This window comes from Macaca fascicularis, chromosome X (assembly GCF_037993035.2).
Source record: "Macaca fascicularis isolate 582-1 chromosome X, T2T-MFA8v1.1".
Taxonomy (NCBI): domain Eukaryota; kingdom Metazoa; phylum Chordata; class Mammalia; order Primates; family Cercopithecidae; genus Macaca; species Macaca fascicularis.
In genome coordinates this window covers 2,002,614-2,020,012 of record NC_088395.1, presented here as the reverse complement: position 1 = coordinate 2,020,012, position 17,399 = coordinate 2,002,614, and the positions used below count along the sequence as shown (strand labels likewise).

The 17,399-nt window shown below is 48.0% G+C and overlaps 1 protein-coding gene across 2 annotated transcripts in view; it reads left to right on the top strand.

The window, feature by feature from the left end:
- Positions 1 to 17,399, top strand: part of LOC141406861 (polyprenol dehydrogenase-like) — a 320,805-nt gene that overhangs the window by 168,573 nt on the left and 134,833 nt on the right. The window contains exon 1 of one of the 2 annotated variants that reach the window (XM_074029271.1): positions 8,059 to 8,136. The exons of the other annotated variant lie outside the window; for it this stretch is intronic. The gene's annotated coding sequence lies outside the window, so the exon portion shown is untranslated. Of the gene's footprint in view, positions 1 to 8,058; positions 8,137 to 17,399 lie in introns of those variants that run through there. 2 annotated transcript variants of the gene reach the window in all.

Here is a 17,399-nt window from a genome sequence, read left to right as displayed (position 1 = left end):
AACATTGTCAAACCCCGTCTCTACTAAAAATATAAAAATTAGCTGGGCGTGGTGGTGCACACCTGTAATCCCAGCTACTTGGGAGGCTGAGGCAGGAGAATCGCTTGAACCTGGGAGGCAGAGGTTGCAGTGAGCCGAGATCATACCCCTGCACTCCAGCCTGGTGACACCGTGAGACTCCATCTCAAAAAACAAAACAAAACAATAAAACATAAGCAAAACAAAACAATAACAAAAAAATGGGGATTTTGAGAGGACACAGACATTGAAACCACAGCACACGGCGACCTTGAGTCTTTGAGTTTACATGCGCGGAATGAATGCCTGGCGGTGATGGACGAAGAGAGAGCAAGGAGGGAATGCCACACACGTTTAAACCCTCAGACCTCGTGAGAACTCACTCATTATCATGAGAACAGCAAGGGGGAAATCCGCCCCCGTGATCCAGTCATCTCCCACCAGGTCCCTCCCCCAACATTGGGAATTACAGTAGACATCTTGCCTGAACCGTCCCTGCTAGACTCAGTGGGACCTGCGGAGACCGTTTCCCCTGTATTCCTTCAACACACTGCTTCCTTATCACACGTGTCTGACGTTCTATAGTTCCATGAGAGAATACAGCTACTTTTTTTTTTTTTTTTTTAAGACATCTCATCCTGAAATGCAGTTTTTTTGTTTTTGCTTTTGTTTTTGAGACGGAGTCTTGCTCTGTAGCCCAGGCTGGAGTGCAGTGGCACGATCTCAGCCCATGGCAACCTCCGCCTCCCAGGTCCTGGTTCAAGCAGTTCTCCTACCTCAGCCTCCCAAGTAACTGGGATTACGGGGACTTGCCACCATGCACAGCTAAGTTTTGTATTTTTAGTAGAGATAGGGTTTCACGATGTTGGCCAGGCTGGTCTTGAACTCCTGACCTCATGATTTGCTCACCTTGGCCTCCCAAAGTGCTGGGTTTACAGGCGTGAGCGAATGGGCCCGGCCAATGCAATCTTTTTTTTTTTTTTTTGAGACGGAGTCTCGCTCTGTCGCCCAGGCTGGAGTGCAGTGGCCGGATCTCAGCTCACTGCAAGCTCCGCCTCCCGGGTTCACGCCATTCTCCTGCCTCAGCCTTCCGAGTAGCTGGGACTACAGGCGCCCGCCACCTCGCCCGGCTAGTTTTTTGTAGTTTTAGTAGAGACGGGGTTTCACCGTGTTAGCCAGGATGGTCTCGATCTCCTGACCAATGCAATCTTTTAGCAGGAAATCCATCCAGGATTTTGGAATCAACAGAAAAGAAAAACCTTGGGTCTTTTGAGTCTCAGATTCTGGCAGTCCTGCTAGATGTGATGACGGGTGTGTTGAGCCAGTTAATTACCCCCATAATTGTTGTAATTGCTTTTCTCCTGCAAATATCCCTCTGTGTTCATTAGCGTTGCCATTACAACTGCGCCCCAGTGGATTAAAGGAAGCCTGTGATGCCACCACACATCATTTTTGTTTTGGCAAAAGAGCTTTCTGTCGGAATCTGGCCTTAATGTGTTTTAGACGCCCTCACACCTACAGGGTCCTTCAGGACCTCTCCTGGACAGAATAACACACACACAAAAAAAGCCCATTTTAAGAAACAGCAGCATCAAAAAAATAAAAATAAAATAAAAACTAAACCCCTCCACTTCCAGCCCACAGATGGCTCATTCATCCCTAGAAATCAATTCCAGTTGAGTGGACCCGTCTTTTACGGTGGAATTTCAGTTGTGATTGATCATCCGTTGACCTGTTTAAGATGACTGGCAAGTCGCTGGGCTATCCTCATTCACAGATAACTCCGGCAGTCTCAGATTAATTAACCCTTCATTTGTTTGCCATGGAGGACTAATTAGTCGTCATCCGTGTACTGGGAGTCAGATGTCATTGGCACACTTCTCAAGGACGGGGACTTTGCAGGCTCACCACATAGAAGGAAGAATTACTGGCCTTGGTGACAGATGGTCTCCTCTCCCTCTTTTCTTCATTTTCTTCTTTCTTTGCCTGCCACACATTCCTTGACAGTGGACTCTGAAGCCACGTGAGGGTTAGGGGCACGTGAAGACCCTTGTGTAACTCTTCACTCCCCCAAAACTTAACTAATAGCTTGCTGTTGGTTGGAAGCACTTCCTGCCACTGGATGGTCCCATCTGGGGGTAACGGGAGAGGAGACAGTGACAGATCATGAGGCAGGTAATTAGTGCACCAGACACAAATGATATGGTAATATTCTTACAATAAAGTAAGCCAGAGGCCAGGTGCGGTGGCTCACGTCTGTAATCCTAAACGCTTTGGGAGGCCGAGGCAGGCGGATCACCTCAGGTTGGGAGTTCGTGACCAGCCTCAGTAGACACCCCGTCTCCACTAAAATTACAAAAAATTAGCCGGGCGTGGTGATGCATACCTGTAATCCCAGCTACTCGGGAGGCTGAGGTAGGAGAATCACTTGAACCTGGGAGGTGGAGGTTGCGGTGAGCCGAGATCACAGCACTGCACTCCAGCCTGGGTGACAAGAGCAAAACTCTGTCTCAAAAAAAAAAAAAAAAAAGTAAACAAGAGAAAAAATACATAGTGTATATTATATATTATATTCTTACAATCAAGTAAGCTATGATTTTTCTTAAGAAAATCGTAAGGATGAGAAAATATCTTTCCTGTTCATCAAGCGGAACTGGCTTATGAGAAAGCCATCCTTCATCCTTGTCGTCTTGACGTTGAGGAGGCTGAGGAGGAGGAGGAAGAGGAGGGGGTGTCTCGGGTGACGGAGGCAGAAGAAAATCCACATATAAGTGGACGACCATTCAGTTCAAGCCCTTGTTGTTCAAGGGTCCATTATAATAGGCGAGGCTCAATATTTTAGCTTCTTGGAGCTGCTGCAACACAATTTTATAAACCCGCTGGCTGAAGGCAACAGAAGTCAAATCTCTGACAGCTCTGGACACCAGAAGTCCACAGCCAAGGCAGGCTGACTACCTGGTCATCCAAGGATGGAGCTCGTGTCAAAGGAGATTCCTGGAGTACAGAAAGCCAACACATCCAGGTGGAAATACAGCCTTCCAGTCACTAAGTACATTCCCAAATCTCCAGCAGGTCACTCTTGCACCAGACGCAAATAATAAGCATTTAATAAGTTAAAGTATTGTGTGCATGCGGCCGGGCCTGGTGGCTCACGCCTGTAATCCCAGCACTTTGGGAGGCCGAGGCGGGTGGATCACGAGGTCAAGAGATTGAGACCATCCTGGCCAACATGGTGAAACCCCATCTCTACTAAAAATACAAAAATTAGCCAGGCCTGGTGGCACACACCTGTAATCCCAGCTACTCGGGAGGCTAAGGCAGGAGAATCGCTTGAACCCAGGAACTGGAGGTTGCAATGAGCTGAGATCACGCCACCACACTCCACCCTAGCGACAGAGCAAGACTGTGTCTCAAAAAAAAAAAAAAAAAAAAAAAAAAGATAAAGTATTTTGTGCACACTGCGATTATGAAATGTATTTTGTCCTTGGATATGAAGGCAGGGCTGTGCCCCTTGCGGAGGCTCTAGAGGAGGATCCCCTGCTGTGTCTTCTGACTTCCTTGGCTTGGTAGCAATCCTGGTTGTTTCCTGTCCTGTAGAACAGAGGACTCCAACCCCCCTGGCTGTGGACTGGTACCGAGCAAAGCTTCATGTGTGTTTACAGCCACTTCCCATTGCACACATTACCACCTGAGCTCTGCCTCCCGTCAGATCAGCGGTGGCATCAGATTCTCAGAGGATTGAGAACCCTGTTGGGAACTGGGCGTGCCAGGGATCTGGGTTGTGTGCTTCTTATGAGAATCTAATGCCTGATGATCTGTCACTGTCTCCCGTCATCCCCAGGATGGGACCATCTGGTTGCAGGAAAACAAGCTCAGGGCTCCCACTGATTCTACATGACAGTGAGTTGTAGAGTTATTTCATTTAATGTAATCATAATAGAAATAAAGTACACAATAAATGTCATATACCCAAATCATACCCAGATCCTTCCCCCTATACCCACAGTGCCTGTCTTTCTATGAAGACAGTTTTTTTCTGTGTGTGGAAAAATTGTCTTCCATGAAACTAGTCCCTGTGCCAGAAAGGCTGGGGACGGCTGATGTAGGAGCGTCAGTCAATACAGTATCTGCCTTTGTCACTGCCACCTCTGCCAAGACAGAGATGGCCATCTCTGTGTCCCAATGTTCCTCCTCTTCTTTTTTTTTTTTTTTTTTGAGATGGAGTTTTTGCTCATCGCCCAGGCTGGAGTGCAGTGGTGCGATCTCGGCTCACTGCAACCTCTGCCTCCCAGGTTCAAGGGATTCTCTTGCCTCAGCCCCCTGAGTAGCTGGGACTACAGGCGTGCACCACCACACCTGGCTAATTTTTGTATTTTTGGTAGAGACGGGGTTTCGCCATGTTGGGCAGGATGGTCTCGATCTCCTGACCTCAAGATCCAGATGCCTCGGGCTCCCAAAGTGCTGGGATGACAGGCGTGGGCCACCGTACCCGGTTGCCAATGTTCCTCTTCTTATAAGGACACCAGTTATTCAATTAACGGCTTACACTACTCTAATGCAACCTCAGCTTAGGCAATGACATCTGCAAAGATCCAATATCCAAATGAGCTTTCATTCCTAGGTTCCGGGTGGACACATCTTGGTGAGGTCCCAGTTAAACCCACGACACCCAAGGCTAGGGGCAGAATCAGAGTGGATGTGAGATCTCCAGGCGCTTGTTCTGGGAATGTCATTCGAAGCCTTTCTTCATGGCCACCTGAAAGACGATGCCATCCTCTCTGGATAACAGACACCAGCGTTGCCAATAATGCTGGCTTCCTTTGCTGGTTGCTTTCTGACATTTCCCTTTTGTATTTTCGTTTATGACCAATGTAGACATACATGCTCACACAGACACACACACATGCGTGCACACGCACGCATGCACTCCTGCAATCTTCAGTGCCTCAGATCTGTGCTGCAATTGGCCCCGGTGACCCTGTAGAATTTAGATTTAGCGAAGAAAGACTTCCTTGCAGTCGCCAAGTCACCTTTTCCCCCGAATCCAAGGCACCTGCAATGCAGGCAGTGGGAAGCCGCTCTTCTACCGCAACAAGAGCCCCTAGGAAAACTGCCCCTTTTCTTCCTGTGTTGATGAAAACATGGCAACAACATTGGTGACTTCAGGTGAGTTAGTAAAAATCACAGAGAGGCACATATTATGTCTGGGGAATGCTGGGACACTGCTAAAACCCACAGAGCCGGCCAGGCACAGTGGCTCCAGCCTGTCATTCCAGCACTTTGGGAGGCTGAGGTGGGTGGATCACGAGGTCAGGAGATCGAGACCAGCCTGGCCAACGTGGTGGAACCCGCCTGGCCAACATGGTGAAAACCCATCTCTACTAAAAATTCAAAATTAGCCAGGTGTGGGAGCACGTGCCTACAGTCCCAGCTACTTGGGAGGCTGACGCAGGAGAATCACTTGAACCTAGGTTGCAGTGAGCCGAGATCACACCACTGCCCTCCAGCCTGGCGACAGAGTGAGACTGTCTCAAAAACAAACTAACCAACCAACCAACCAACCAACCTACCCACCCACCCACCGAGCCATTCTCTTGCTGACTCGAGAGAGAATAACAAAGCAAGAAGCAAACACACAAGGAAACCAAAACAACACTGTGGCTGAGGATTTTCCCCTAGGAGGAAGAAAACGGGGATCCACACGGCATGTGCCCAGCGACATAGAAACTGCAAGAGGAAGGGAGGAGACAGGGATGACAAACCGCAGCCTTTTCTGCAAGAAGAAAAAGGTTTAGTTTCTCAATGCTGTCCGTGATACCTAAGAAAACACATTTCACAGCCGCAGTGTGCCTACCATACTTTCACTTATTAACGGAAGCTCACTCTTTGTGTGCTGTGCAATCATTACCCGCTGGAGATCTGAGAATGCACCTGCTGAGTATTCCCACCGGCTGTGGCTGCTTTCTGCACTCCAGAAATTCCCTTTGAGATGGGCTCCATCCTTCCATGACAGGGTGGCCAGCTTGCCATGTAGTCACAGCGTTGTCTGAAGAATGCAGGATGGTTTATTTTCATTTTTGTTTATTTATGGTGTTTTTAAGAGTCTGGTTCTCACTCTGTTGCCCAGGCTGGAGTGTAGTGGTACTACGTGGCTCTCTGCAGCCTCTACCTCTTGGACTCAAGCGATCCTCCCACCTCAGCCTCCCAAATAGCTGAGACTCCACATACATGCCACCAACACCCAGCTATTTTTATTTTTTATCGAGACAGGGTCTCACTATGTTGCCCTGGGTGGTCTTGAACTCCAGGGCTCAAGGGATCCTTCCACCACAGCTTCCCAAAGTGCTGGGATTACAGGCCTGAGCCTGGCCTCACTGTGGTCTGTTTTGAGAAGCCTTTGTTTTTAATTTTTTTTTTTTTTTTGAGATGGAGTCTCACTGTTGTCACCCAGGCTAGAGTGCAATGGCGTGATCTCGGCTCACTGCAACCTCTGCCTCCTGTGTTCCAGCAATTCTCCTGCCTCAGCCTGCCAAGTAGCTGGGATTACAGGCATGTACCACCATGCCCAGGTAATTTTTGTGTTTTTAGTAGAGACAGGGTTTCTGCATGTTGGTCAGGCTGGCCTCGAACTTCCGACCTCAGATGATCTGCCCGCCTCGGCCTCCCAGAGTGCTGGGATTACAGGCATGAGTCACTGTGCCCAGCCGCTCACCCAGCTATTTTTATTTTTTGCATGGGGTCTCACTATGTTGCCCCAGGTGGTCTTGAACTCCTGAGCTCAAGGGATTTTCCCACCATGGCCTCCCAAAGTGCTGGGATCACAGCCCTGAGCCTGGCCTCGCTGTGGTCTGTTTTGAGAAGTCTTTGTTGGTTTTGAAACAGAACCACATGTTGGTATTTGAGAGCCAACTCTTCTGTCAAGAATCCAAATCAGCCAGGCACGGTGGCATGCCCATGTAATCCCAGCGATTCTGGAGGCTGAGACAGAAGGATCATATGAGCCCAGGAGTTTGAGGTCAGCCTGGGCAACATAGTGAGACTCCATTTCTTTAGAACAATACTAATCACACGGGGTTGGCAGGCCATTGCCTGCGCTGGAGAGGTGAGTAGAGGGCAGGTGTGCAGGTGCAGCGGTCTTTTTTGTCCTCACTCCATGCACGACTCTTTGTCAAACTCGCTATGCTAAGATGTTACAGGAATTTACTTTACGTCACAGTATCATGGACCATTTTTCTTCCTTCCTGTGGCTTCTTCTTCTCGCACTTTCTCACCTGTGTGCCCTGTTTTTGATAACCCTCCTTCTGGGCTCCTTTGTCACCATCTCCTGCTGTCAACATCCCACCTCCATTTCCTGGCCAGATGATGCCTCCTCCAGGAAGCCTGCCTAGGTTTCCTGTTGGCTTGCAAACTCTATGTGGTTGCGACCTGTCCGCACCGTGTCAGGTACGCAGGGGCCCTTGAAGTATCACAGGCCCTTGAAGCAGGTCAGCCCTGAAAGCTTCACCTCCAGATACAATCCCTTCCCCTTTTCTCCAACCTGATGATTAATAACTCCAGGGTGCCTGAGTTCAGCGGCACTGCAACCCCTCAGCTCTTCTTTGGAGCAGCCGTGGTTTCCATGGGATGCAGAGGGCTTCCTGCTTGGAAAGGCATTAGAGCTGGGGGTCTAGAGATCCCCTAAGCCTGCCGTGGGGAGAATAGAGGCCCCAGAGGAAATATCTGGGCATGTGTTTTCGTGGAACAGCTGGTTTTGAAATTCCAGCCTCGCTTCAGAACACGGCCTAGCTTCCCTCTGCGATCCGAAAGGTCTCCTTTGACAAGGGTGTGAGGATTCTGGCAAACTTGCACCAATGTCTGTAACGGTGGGCCGGCTGCGTCCCCGCCCACATCGCGCCTCCAATTGAATCGAATCCCCACCTGTGACGGGCGGGGCCAGGCGGAGGAAATGGCATCATGGGAGCGGTGAGCCGCATACTGTTCTCGCGATAGTCAGTGTGGTCTCACGAGATCGGCTATAAAAGGAAGTTCCGGGGCACGAGCGCTTTTGCCTGCCGCCATGTGAGATACGGCTGTTGTCTTCCGCTCTGATTGTGAGGCCTTCGCCAACCACGAGACGCTGTGAGTCCACAAAACCCCTTTTCCTTTATCAATTACCCAGTCTCGGGCATGTCTCTATCAGCAGCGTGAGAATGAACTAATACAGATGGAAAGGAAAGCCGCGGTTTATGAGCCACGAGAACTACTAACCCTCCCCCCCATTCCCCCCCAGCCAGGCGCGGTGGCTCGCACCTGTCATCCCAGCACTTTAGGAGGCCGAGGCGGGCGGATCACCTGAGGTCAGGGATTCCAGACCAGCCTGGCCAACATGGAGAAACTCCGTCTGTACTAAAAATACAAAAATTAGCCGGGCGTGGTGGCAGGTGCCTGTCATCCCAGCCACTCAGGAGGCTGAGGCGGGAGAATTGCTTGCACCCGGGAGACGGAGCTTGCAGTGAGCAAGGTTGTGCCATTGCACTCCAGCCTGGGCAACAAGAGGAAAACTCCGTCTCGAAAAAAGAAAAATACCAACCCCTCCCTTCCAAACCTAAAACTCCAACATGCTGGACGCTCCAGGGGTCTGTGGGGCTTCGCTGCTTAAGTTTGCTCTTGTTCTGGGTTTTTATACTCAACGGGATCCTGGAATCGATGCTTCCTTTGTGATTCGGTTCCAATGTGACACAAGTACCTGCCTTCCCCCAGCGGTTCCTGTGATAGACACACTCACGCTGTCAATCGTGGACCTGTGGGGTGCGTCTTGGAGATCTGTAGCAAAACTCTATCCACTCTGGTTCCCTTGGACGTTACAGAAGGGTTTTATCAGTCATGTATTTCGTCTCAAAACTAGAAACATGTTTCCCGACCCGATTCACCGTTAAAACTGTGAATTTTTCTGGTTCGGGTAAAGATACGTTGACTGTATAATGGATTACATAACAGCGGGTTTTTTTCACCTTAGTCAGTAGCCCTGGGAGTTTGTAGCAAAGAAAGAAGAAACTCGAGCCTCGAGAAAATTTCTCCGATGATGGTGCCCAGAACAGGGGTCAGGGGTCACACGTGTGATGCGTGAAAATTAAATGGTGATAATTAAGGGAAAAGGAAAACTCAGTGCCTCGTTGCACTGACTGCCTGGCAAGTGCCCAGTGTCCAGCTCTGGACAGCACACTTGCCTGGGGCAGGGCAGATGTGGACTTTCCTGCAGAGAGTGCTACTCTGTAGCCATGAGGTATACCTTGCAGGGATGTCCCACGGTGGTGATAGAGACGCCAGATACACACAGAGGTAGCAACAGTTTCATCTGAAAAGATCATTCCCACAGGTGGGAGCTTTTGCAATAAGAGGAGGCGGGACTACTGTAATGGGAGGAGGAGGGGGGACTATGATAACGAGAGGAGGGTCTGTGGTAAGGGAAGGAGGAGGGACTATGGTAACGGGAGGAGGGTCTGTGGTAACGGGAAGAGGGACTGTGGTAACGGAAGGAGGGTCTATGGTAATGGAGGAGGAGGGACTGTGGTAACGGAAGGAAGGTCTGTGGTAACGGAAGGCGGGAGACTATGGTAATGGAGGAGGGACAATGGTAGTGGGAGGAGGGAGTATGGTAATGGAGGAGGGACTATGGTAATGGAGGAGGGACTATGGTAATGGAGGAGGGACTATGGTAACGGGAGGAGGGGGAACTATGGTAATGGAAGGAGGGAGTATGGTAATGGAGGAGGGACTATGATAATGGAAAGAGGTGGTACTAATGCAACCACTGGTGGACGTTGCCTATAGCACCATGAAGCACATCCTAGCCATGACATCTGGGAGCCTTTTTGAGGGCAGGCATCATACAATTTTCTAGGGACAGGCACGTGATGCTCGGAGCAGCCGTGATTGGGGTCATTCGATATGGGGTTCAGTCGTGGATAGAAGCTGCTAAACCCTGTGGCTGCATAGCCAATTTTGAGCAGGTCCTAGGGAAGCGTTGCTTGATCTTCTGATGTTTGCTCCAGGTGAGGGTGGCCCAACATCCCGGGGCCTGATAGGAAGGAGAGAAACCCAACCAAAACGTAATCATGTTAGATAGGAATTTTGTTCAGGTCAAGGAAGACGAGGAATTCAGTCCATCCCTGAAGGGGTAAATAAAGAATGTGAATTTGGAGGATGTGGCCAGCCTTGTCCTAGGTTGACTTGGAAGCATCTGTGAGTCATGAGGAAGGGAATGGTTTTTTTTTTGTTTTGTTTTTTTGTTTTTTTTTTTTTTGCAAGAAAACCCGTTTTCTGGAAGACAAAGGCAGTGGGGAATTCTTAACCTTCACAGATTCCCAGCAGCACAGCTGTGTGGACTGATAAACTGATTGTGTCTCCAAAAAATACAAAGCCCTCAGCTGGGCGCGGTGGCTCAGACTGTCATCCCAGCACTTTGGGATGCTGAGGCGAGTGGATCACCTGAGATTAGGAGTTCGAGACCTGCCTGACCAACATGGGGAAACCCCGTCTCTACTAACAATACAAAAATTAGCCAGGCGTGGTGGCGGGTGCCTGTAATCCCAGCTACTGGGGAGGCTGAGGCAGGTGAATCTCTTGAACCCAGGAGGCGGAGGTTGCAGTGAGCCAAGATGGCGCCACTGCACTCCAGCCTGGGAGACAGAGCGAGACTCCATCTCAAAAAAAAAAAAAAAAAAAAAGCGCCAGGCACAGTGGCTCCCTCCTGTAATCTCAGCACTTTGGGAGGCCGAGGTGGGTAGATCACCTGAGGTCAGGAGTTCGAGACCAGCCTCACCAATATGGTGAAACCCCGTCTCTACTAAAAATACAAAAATTAGCCAGGTGTGGTGGTGGGTGCCTGTAATCCCAGCTACTCAGGAGGCTGAGGCAGGAGAATCGCTTGAATCTAGGAGGCAGAGGTTGCAGTGAGCCAAGATTGCACCACGGCACTCCAGCCTGGGAGACAGAGCGAGACTGTTTCAAAAAAAAAAAAAAAAAAAGAGACTAACTGGGACTCCTCAAACTGGAGGAATGGTGCATTTGGAGACAAAACTCATGGTGTGCCATTCTGCAGGTGTCATTGTTAGGAAGGTGAGCTTGGTTCATCTGTGCCTACTTGCAAGCTCTTGGGAGAGTGAGCAGGTTGGGAAGCATCTGTCGTCAGTCATGATCCTGGAGCTCCTGCTGGAAAAACACAACCTTGAGGTCTCTGTTGTGCACATTTCAACAGGACAGTCTGGGCTGGGCACAGTGACTCACGTCTGTAATCCCAGCACCTTGGAAGTCTGAGGCAGGCAGATCACTTGACGTCAGGAGTTTGAGCCCAGCCTGACCAACAGGGTAAAAACCCGTCTCTACTAAAATATAAAAATTAGCTGGGGCTGGGTGCTGTGGCTCACGCCTGTAATCCCAGCACTTTGGGAGGCCGAGGTGGGTGGATTACTTGAGGTGAGGAGTTTGAGACCAGTCTGGCCAATATGGTGAAACCCCATCTCTACTAAAAATACAAAATATTAGCCGGGCATGGTGGTGCGAGCCTGTAGTCCCAGCTACTCGGGAGGCTGAGGCAGGGGAATTGTTTGAACCTGGGAGGTGGAGGTTGCAGTGAGCTGAGATCGTGCCACTGCACTCTAGCCTGGGTGACAGCGCGAGACTCTGTCTCCAAAAAAAAAAACAAAAAAAACAAAAACCCAAATACATAGAGTCCCTTAGCCCTTCACAAATATTCCACACACACACATCTACTCCAGCTGCATCTTGTTGACTCACGAGACATCAAGAAAAGCCTGATTCAAATGAAGTTCTTCAAAATCAGAGTTCATTTGCTCATTTTCTTTTTCTCTCTCTACCAATTAGTGGTGAGAGTTTCACCTGAATCACAGTACCTGCTGTCTCCAATCCCAATGTTGGTATCACCCATCTTCACACAACATTTCTTCACACAACATTTCTTGTGTTATTTACACATCAGCTTAGCCACTGTCTCTGAACACAGAATGTTGGCTGGGGGGAAGTCTCAACCGCAGAAGCAAAGCTCCTAAATTCATTTAAAACAGAAGCTCTTTCCCCCTTGGTAGGGTCATGAGGGCTCCTGAATGAGGGGTTTGGTAGGGTTGCTTCTATAGGGTAGAAATGAGACGCCCTGAAAATCAGAAGCCTTTCATTGGCTTTTAATTTACACAGAAGGCAACACGTAGTTTTAAAATATTCTTTTTTGTTATTTTATTTATTTTTTTGAGACGAAGTCTCGTTCTTTTGCCCAGGCTGGAGTGCAGCGGTGCGATCTCGGCTCACTGCAAGCTCCACCTCCCGGGTTATTTATTTTTTGAGACAGAGTCTTGTTCTGTTGCCCAGGCTGGAGTTCAGTGGCACGAGCTTGGCTCACTGCAACCTCTGCCTCCCAGTTTCAAGTGATTCTCCTGCTTCAGCCTCCTGGGATTACAGGCACCCACCACTACGCCTGGCTAATTTTTGTATTTTTAGTAGAGATGGGGTTGCAACGTGTTGACCAGGCTGGTCTCGAACTCCTGACCTCAAGTGATCTGCCCTCCTTGACCTCCCAAAGTGCTGGGATTACAGGCATGAGCCACCGTGCCCGGCCTCAAAATATTGTTAATGAGTAAATATCCATAAGGGTTTGATGACAACCATTTATCTTTTTCATTGTTTAGCAATTGTTTAAACTTCAATGTGCCTCATAAGAATGTTTCATTATAAAACATTTCACACATTTGAAAGATGCAGAGAATAATTTGAACAGCATTTGTGTATCCACCATCCAGTTGTATCAAATCATAACATTTTGCTTAATTAGTTATAAATTATGTATGTGTCTTGGGTATCCCTTTCCAATTAGTTTGCTATTACATAAAAAATTACTTCATAACATGGGTCAATAGGAGACTTTTTTTTTTTTTTTTTTTGAGACTGAGTCTTGTTCTGTCATGCAGGCTGGAGTGCAGTGGCAGGATCTTGGCTCACTGCTGCAACCTCTGCCTTCTGGGTTCAAGCGATTCTCCTGCCTCAGCCTCCCGAGTAGCTGGGATTACAGATGTGCACCAGCATGCCCATCTAATTTTTGTATTTTTAGTAGAGACGGAGTTTCACCGTATTGGCCAGGCTGGTCTCGAACGCCTGACCTTGAGTGATCCACCCTCCTCAGCCTCCCAAAGTGCTGGGATTATAGGTGTGAGCCACCCTGTGCCCTGCCTCAAAATATTCTTAATGAATAATGAATACCCGTAAGCATTTGAATACAACCATTTATCTTTTTCATTGTGTAGCAATTGTTTGAACTTCAATGTGCCTTCTAAAAATGTTTTATTGTAAAACATTTCACACATTTGAAAGATGCAGGGAATCATTTGAACAGCATTTGTGTACCCACTGTCCAGTTGTGTCAAATCATAACATTTTGCTAAATTAGTTATAAATTATGTATGTGTCTTTGTGTGTCTGAGTGTACATGAAAGAAGATATTTCAGAGACTATTGCGCTCTTGGGTACCCCTCTCCAATTATTTTGTTATTACATAAAAAATGACTTTATAACTTAGGTCAATAGGAGACATTTAAAATATTATTTTCCATGCATCTTTGTCCTTGTTTATTTTCTCTAGAAAAGAAAAATGTCCTTTCCCTGTTCTTACTTTCAATTCCCAAATGAAGCTTCAATGTAAAACTAATTATCTGAGAATGTAGCATCGCTCTTGTTTTTTTTTTTGTTTTTTTGAGATGGAATCTCGTTCTGTCTCCCAGGCTGGAGTGCAATGGCATGAGCTCGGCTCACTGCAACCTCTGCCTCCCGGGTTCAAGCGATTCTCCTGCCTCAGCCTCCTGAGTTGCTGGGATTATAGGCACCGCCCCACCATGCTGGCTAATTTTTGTATTTTTAGTACAGACGGGGTTTCACCATGTTGGTCAGGCTGGTCTTGAACTCCTGACTTCATGATCTGCCCGCCTTGACCTCCCAAAGTGCTGGGATTACAGGTGTGAGCCACCGCGCCTGGGCAGCATCTCTCTCTATTTGCTGAAGCTGTGTGTGCTGTGAAGATTGTAGTTTTAGCCATTGAGGTTCCTCTCGAAAGGAGGCCCTGTATTTTCCTGATGGGGAATGGCTTATCTGAAGCCTGGGGAATGGCTGGTGTTTGTGAAATGGCTGCATTCAGACGAGAAACTGCACGTAGACATCCTCACAAAGGCTCCGAGTCAGCTTTCCAGGAGGCTGGGTTTTATTCTGGTGCAAAGGAGTGAAATATTGCAAACACAAGTGATCCTTGGTGGCTCACTGCCTGTAATCCCAGCACTTTTGGGAGGCCAAGGCAGGAGCATCACTTGAGCCCAGGAATTTGAGACTAGCCTGGGCAACACAGCAAGATCTCGTTTCTACAGGGAAAAAAAAAACCCGGGTATGATGGCATATGCTTCTGGTCCCAGCATCTCAGGATGCTGAGGCAGGAGGATGGCTTGAGCCCAGGAGGTTGAGGCTGCAGTGAGCTGTGACTGCTCCACTGTGCTTCAGCCTGGCTGATGGAATGAGACAGTGTCACAGAAAAATGAGAAAAAAATAAGTAAATCCTGGATGCAGCAAAGAACCGTGTCCTTTCTTTATTAAGCCCCCCATCCTGGTTGTGTATCCATGGTCATTTAAATATTCGGGGGTATAAAAATACAGTGGCCAAGAATTACCTGAACTAGGCTGGGGTGCAGTGGCGTGGGCTCGGCTCACCGTAACCTCCACCTCCCGGGTTCAAGTGATTCTTCTGTGTCAGCCTCTCGAGTAGCTGGGATCACAGCCACGCCCAGCCACGCCTGGCTAGTTTTGTATTGTTAGTAGAGATGGGGTTTCACTGTGTTGGCCAGGCTGGTCTCAAACTCCCGACCTCAGGTGATCCACCCACCTCGGCCTCCCAAAGTGCTGGGATGAAAGACGTGAGCCAGCGCGCCTGGCCTGTTTTCTTAGCATTAATGTTTTCTCCTCGCCTGGCCTGTTTTCTTAGCATTAATGTTTTCTCGTCTGCCATCAGCCGTTACAGGGGTATGAGCAGTTTCCTACCTGTTCTGAGGGTTTCGACAAGGGTTTGTGGTAAGTTGGCCGTGTGCTGAAGAGGTTCCCATTCAGGAAAGACACTGGGCAGAGGGTAGGACGTCATGCGAAGACAGCTTTCATTTCAGGCAGGGAGAGGCGTTCACAGTCATTCCAGTGTTTGATGAACTGTTCCTAGAACTACTTCATAGGTATACATGTGCCACGGTGGTTTGCTGTACCTATCAACCTGCCATCTAGGTTTTAAGCCTCGCATGAATTAGGTATGTGTCCCAGTGCTTTCCCTCCCCTTCCCCCCCCCCCCCCGCAGGCCCCCGTGTTCACAGGTGTTCACGTAACTCTAGTGTCTACCTGCTGTTCACCCAGGCAGTCTCCCTTTGGTGTTGTGTAATGCCCTGGGAGCTATACGCGTCCTTGAGCTACCTCTGGTTAGAGATCGCATACCTATGAATGCTGTGAGGGGCCCTGGGAGCTATACGTGTCCTTGAGCTACCTCCGGTAAGAGATTGCACACCTATAAATGCTGTGAGGGTCACTCAGTTCTGCGCCTGTTGAGGAAATCTCACTTCCATCTTCAGAGCTTGGTAGCCCCAAGGTAAAATTTTAAGAAGTAAAGAGATTGTGAGTTTGCATATTCTGGGAGGTGATGTGAGGACAAGCTCTTAAGATGAAGTCTCTAGGCATACAGGAGAAAGAAGTAAAGGTCAAAGCAAAGTGGCATGAAAAAGGCCAAAACATGGCCAGACATGGTGGCTCACACTTGTCATCCCAGCACTTGGGGAGGCCGGGGTGCGTGGATCATTTGTGGTCAGGAGTTCGAGACCAGCCCGGCTAACATGGTGAAACCCTGCCTCTACTAAAAATACAAAAATTAGCCAGGCCTGGTGGTGGGTGCCTGTAGTCACAGCTACTAACAAGGCTGAGGCAGGACAATTTATTTAAGTTCCTTGCAGATTCTGGATATTAGACCTTTGTCAGATGGATAGATTGCAAAAATTTTCTCCTATTCTGTAGGTTGCCTGTTTGCTCTGATGATAGTTTCTTTTGCTGTGTAGAAGCTCTTTAGTTTAATTAGATCTCATTTGTCAATTTTTGAGGCAGGTATTTTTATTACTCCCAATTTCATAAATGAGGAAATGACAGATAGATAGATAGATAGACAGGTAGATATGCCAGTTGTCCTTGAGGAGGCAAAATTTTGCTCAGTTAAAAAACCACTGTAATATAGATGGATGATGGATAGATAGATATTAGACAGAAAATAGATAGAAAATAGATAGATAGATGATAGATAATAGATAGCTAGATAGATAGTAATAGTCAGTGATAGATTGTGATCAGTGATAGGTGATAGATGACAGGTAGATGATATGATAGATGGTAAATAGATGATAGGTAGATGATAGACAGTAGATAGAAAGTAGATAAACATGCTATATCATGATCAAAGATAGATAAGTGATAAATAGTATATGATAAATGATAAGTGGTAAATAGATAAATGATAGATGGTAGATAAGTAGATGATAGATGATAAATGGTAAATAAATGATGGTAGATAGATAAGTAGATGATAGATAAATGGTAAATAAATGATAGTAGATAAGTAGATGATACATGATAAATGGTATATAGATAAATGATAGATGGTAGATAGATAAGTAAATGATAGATGGAGATGGTAAGTGGTAAGTAAATGATAGATGGTAGATAGATAAGTAGGTGATAGGTGGTAAACAGGTCAATAGATGTTCTACAAATAGTTGATAGATAAATGATGGGTGACATGATAGGAAGTGAGTTGGATGATAGGCACACAGACAAATGGATCCCGTATGCATCTAATCTGTCATGCTAAGGCAGGCTTTGTCAACCTTGGCAGTATGTCCATCTGGAGCTGAATGATTCTCTGCGGTGGGGCCATGCTGTGGACTGCAGGGTGTTGAGCAGGATCCCTGGGCTCCACCCACTTGACATGGATGTACACACTATACCTCCCACCCCAGTTATAACAACCAAAAATACCTCCAGACATTTGTATATGTTCCTGGGGGAGGGGGAAGCAAAAGGGCCTGCAGTGGAAAACCACTGATGTAGTTCCCTACAGAGGCCAGCCCAGTTCTGTGGGACATGCCTGGTACCATTTAATGGCGGTAACATGGACATAAGAGCAGTGTGCTCTCTGAGGCTCTGGAAGGGGACTCCCAGCCTCGCATCTTGAGGAGAACTTAGACATCCTACGTAGCATTACGATCCCCCTCCCAACATGGCTGTGCTGTGGATCAGGGGTCTCCTCCCGGATCTCCTCCATCCCACCCAGCCCTCTCGTT